This window comes from Chiloscyllium plagiosum, chromosome 3 (genome assembly GCF_004010195.1).
Source record: "Chiloscyllium plagiosum isolate BGI_BamShark_2017 chromosome 3, ASM401019v2, whole genome shotgun sequence".
In the NCBI taxonomy this organism is placed as follows: domain Eukaryota; kingdom Metazoa; phylum Chordata; class Chondrichthyes; order Orectolobiformes; family Hemiscylliidae; genus Chiloscyllium; species Chiloscyllium plagiosum.
In genome coordinates this window covers 127,802,164-127,806,588 of record NC_057712.1, presented here as the reverse complement: position 1 = coordinate 127,806,588, position 4,425 = coordinate 127,802,164, and the positions used below count along the sequence as shown (strand labels likewise).

Below are 4,425 nucleotides of genomic sequence, written 5' to 3'. Positions count from 1 at the left end.
TTGGAAAGTGTGCAGAGGAGATTTACTAGGATATTGCTTGGTATGGAGGGAAGGTCTTATGAGGAAAGGCTGAGGGACTTGAGGCTGTTTTCATTAGAGAGAAGAAGGTTGAGAGGTGACTTAATAGAGACATATAAGATAATCAGAGGGTTAGATAGGGTGGACAGGGAGAGCCTTTTTCCAAGTATGGTGACGGTGAACATGAGGGGGCATAGCTTTAAATTGAGGGGTGATAGATATAGGACAGATGTCAGAGGTAGTTTCTTTACCCAGAGAGTAGTAAGGGTATGGAATGCTTTGCCTGCAACGGTAGTAGATTTAAGTACATTTAAATCGTCATTGGACAGGCATATGGATGTACATGGAATCGTGTAGGTTAGATGGGCTTCAGACTGGTATGATAGGCCGGGCGCAACATCGAGGGCCAAAGGGCCTGTACTGTGCTATAATGTTCTATGTTCTATGTTTTATGTTCTAAGAGGTAGGAACAGGCCGTTCAGCCCCTCACATCATGGTGAGTCCGAGATCCCTCGGATCCACATCCCTGTAACTCTTGTTTCCACAACTATGGTGGTTCACCGACACCCCGCCCAACTGTGGCGCTCTGGACCGTGTTTCTCTTGGTTGTGGGCATCTGCACTACCTTCTTAGAGATTGGAAAAACCTGGTATGGTTGTGATCTTTGGGCACCCGGTGTGGAGGGGAGTGAGCAGATCAGAGGATCTCCTCACGGGGCTGCCCCAGGACCTGGCCAGGCCGCCCATTAACAGGCCCAGGCAGTGGGCCATGGAGGGGGTCATCTCTGCCGACTGCCTGCCCCTCCTCCGTGGTTACGTTTGTGCCAGGGTGGCAGTGGGGAAGGAGCACGCGGTGTCCATCAGTGCTGTCAGTGCCTGTAGAGAGAGACTCCATTTTGATTTATTCACTCCCCCCCTAACCCTCACCTTTAATGCTGTGGGTTACCCTTACAGAGGTGTGTATGTGTGTGTGATTAAAGGTGGTGGTTAGTGATTTTGTGATGGGGTAAACAATTCCAGTTGCGCGTGATACCACTTCTGGGTGTAACGGAGTTTTGCACTAAGGGCCTGATAGAATTGCTTGAGACTGCAGAGGTTCGCCGTGTTGCTCTGGCCAGTGAGTGAACCATGCCCCACACCTCCTCCCTGTCTTCATGATGTCTCTGGTGGGATCACTGGCCAAACCACAGCAGGCCGTGGTGTTGGTCACTCGGTGTTTACTGCTCCCTGATCGAGCTGTGACAACATATCCTGGTGAAGAGCTTCATGGACCAACTCTGCTTCGTGAGACACCTGGCTCGTCTCCGTGTGGCAAAAACCATCTCACTGCCCTTATATTCTAAAGGAGCAAGAGGAGAGCCGGAAGGGGTTTCCCAGCAGAGGTGGTCCAGGGCCCACAGCAGCTGGTTAAGGAAACAGTTTGTGACTCACAGCTGGTCTCCCTACCACAGGAAGGATGTTGTGAAACTTGAAAGGGTTCAGGAAAGATTTACAAGGATGTTGCCAGGGTTGGAGGATTTGAGCTACAGGGAGAGATTGAATAGGCTGGGGCTTTTTTCCCTGAAGTGTCGGAGGCTGAGGGGTGACCTTATAGAGGTTTATAAAATCATGAGGGGCATGGATATGATAAATAGACAAAGTCTTTTCCCTGGGGTTGGGGGAGTCCAGAACTAGAGGGCATAGGTTTAGGGTGAGAGGGGAAAAATATAAAAGAGACCTCAGGGGCAACGTTTTCACGCAGAGGGTGGTACGTGTATGGAATGAGCTGCCAGAGGAAGTGGTGGAGGCTGGTACAATTGCAACATTTAAGAGGCATTTGGATGGGTGTATGAATAGGAAGGGTTTGGAGGGATATGGGCCGGGTGCTGGGGGGAACTAGATTGGATTGGGATATCTGGTCAGCATGGACAGGTTGGACCGAAGGGTCTGTTTCCGTGCCGTACATCTCTATGACTCTCTATTCCGGTGAGAAAGAAGGATTCTGGAAAGGGGATAAGCCAAACATGGTTAGCCAGGGATTGCATCAATTGAACAGAAATATACACACTGTGGCAAGATTTAACGGTAAAGCAGAGGATTGGGCAAGTTTTTAAAACCAATGAAAGGTGACCAGAAGTTATTAAAGGTACACTTTGAGGGTAAACTTGTAATTAATGTTGACATTTTTCAGCAAGAGCTTATTTAAATATTTAAAATGGAAGAGCGAGGCAGAAGTGAAGCCAGGCACCTGAGGGACTGAGGCTGGGGACCAGGAAATGGTGGAGGGTTGGTTCAGTACGGCACATTAGTCTTCACGGGAGAAGACACCAACAGCGTCCTAAAGTTATTAACTAATCATGCACAAAGTTGGGAGAGGAAACAAATAGAACAGCTATGCAACAATGATTTCCACAGATTCGCCACACCGTGGGCGGCACGGTGGGTGGGTGGCACGGTGGGTGGGCGGCACGGTGGCACAGTGGTTAGCACTGCTGCCTCACAGCGCCAGAGACCCGGGTTCAATTCCCGACTCAGGCGACTGACTGTGTGGAGTTTGCACGTTCTCCCCGTGTCTGCGTGGGTTTCCTCCGGGTGCTCCGGTTTCCTCCCACAGTCCAAAGATGTGCAGGTCAGGTGAATTGGCCATGCTAAATTGCCTGTAGTGTTAGGTAAGGGGTAAATGTACGGGAATGGGTGGGTTACGCTTCGGCGGGTCGGTGTGGACTTGTTGGGCCGAAGGGCCTGTTTCCACACTGTAAGTAATCTAATCTAATCACTCTCATTTGTATAGTGAATGTTTCTTGACGTAACTTCGATATTGGTCCAGACCTTGTCTGAGGCTTTTTCCTCTGGGATTCCAACACTGTCTTCATTCCTCAGGAGAGATCCTCACCAATCACCATGTTATATTCCTGAGTTTTCCTCAATGTAGAACGACCATTCTCACTCGGATTGGTAAATAATACAAGTCCCATTCTCTTGAAAAGCTCAAACAGGTGCTCTAAACAGACCATCGGGTAATTTTACAGATCCAAAAGTGAATTCTGATCTCTCTCTCTCTCTGCACCTTCTCTGTGACTAATATTGTGTGCAATTCTGGTCTCCTTCCTATCGGAAAGATGCTGTGAAACTTGAAAGGGTTCAGAAAAGATTTACAAGGATGTTGCCAGGGTTGGAGGATTTGAGCTACGAGGAGAGGCTGAACAGGCTGGGGCTGTTTTCCCTGGAGCGTCGGAGGCTGAGGGGTGACCTTATAGAGGTTTACAAAATTATGAGTGGCATGGATAGGATAAGTAAACAAAGTCTTTTCCCTGGGGTCGGGGAGTCCAGAACTCGAGGGCATAGGTTCTACGATCCCTGATGCGCTCTGTATGGTATGATCAGCCGGCAGGGTACGCAAACCAGCACTTTTCACTGTATCTCGGTACATGTGACAACAATGAATCACATAGAGTCATTCAGCACAGAAACAGACCCTGCAGTCCAACCAGTCCACGCTGAACATATTCCCAAACTAAATGCGTTCCACCTGCCTGTTCCTGGTCCATGTTCCTCCAAATCTTTCCTATTCATGGACTTATCCAAATGTCTTTTAAAAGTTGTAACCGCACCTGCATCTATCACTTCTTCTGGCAGATTATTCCACACACTAACCACTCTCTGAGAAATAAGTCAAAATTCAGTAACACAATAAAATCAGAGAAAAAAATTATGATTTTTAAATCTTCCTGAAAAGGTCACCACTGAAGGAATAAGATTCCGCATATTTAAGGGTTAATTTTGGGTGCCAGATCGACAGATTTGCAAAAGGCAGTTCCAAAGTTCTAGCTGCATCCTGTGTCGAAACGTCATTTCTCGCTCTATAAAGGTCTGGCTCGATTTAAAATATGATTCAATCGCTTAGTCCCCAGGGAGAGGAATAGTTTCTCTGAATCTGCTCAGAATGTTCACCTCCACAGTTTAACAGAACAGTCTGATGGGTAATTTTGAGCGAATTTTGACCTTGGAGTGCAGGTTCATAGCTCCTTGAAAGTGGAGTCGCAGGTAGATAGGATAGTGAAGACGGCGTTTGGTATGCTTTCCTTTATTGGTCAGAGTATTGAGTACAGGAGTTGGGAGGTCATGTTGCGGCTGTACAGGACATTGCTTTGGCCACTGTTGGAATATTACATGCAATTCTGGTCTCCTTCCTATCGGAAAGATGTTGTGAAACTTGAAAGGGTTCAGAAAAGATTGACAAGGATGTTGCCAGGGTTGGAGGATTTGAGCTACAGGGAGAGGCTGAACAGGGAGAGGCTGATTTCCCTGGAACGTTGGAGGCTGAGGGGTGACCTTATAGAGGTTTACAAAATTATGAGGGGCATGGATAGAGTAAATAGGCAAAGTCTTTTCCCTGGGGTCGGGGAGTCCAGAACTAGAGGGCATAGGT

The 4,425-nt window shown here is 47.8% G+C and overlaps 1 protein-coding gene across 1 annotated transcript in view; it reads left to right on the top strand.

The window, feature by feature from the left end:
* LOC122548527 (calpain-1 catalytic subunit-like) overlaps positions 1-4,425 on the top strand; it is a gene marked incomplete at its 3' end in the record, with an annotated part of 75,138 nt that overhangs the window by 59,971 nt on the left and 10,742 nt on the right. The gene's annotated exons all lie outside the window — the stretch shown is intronic.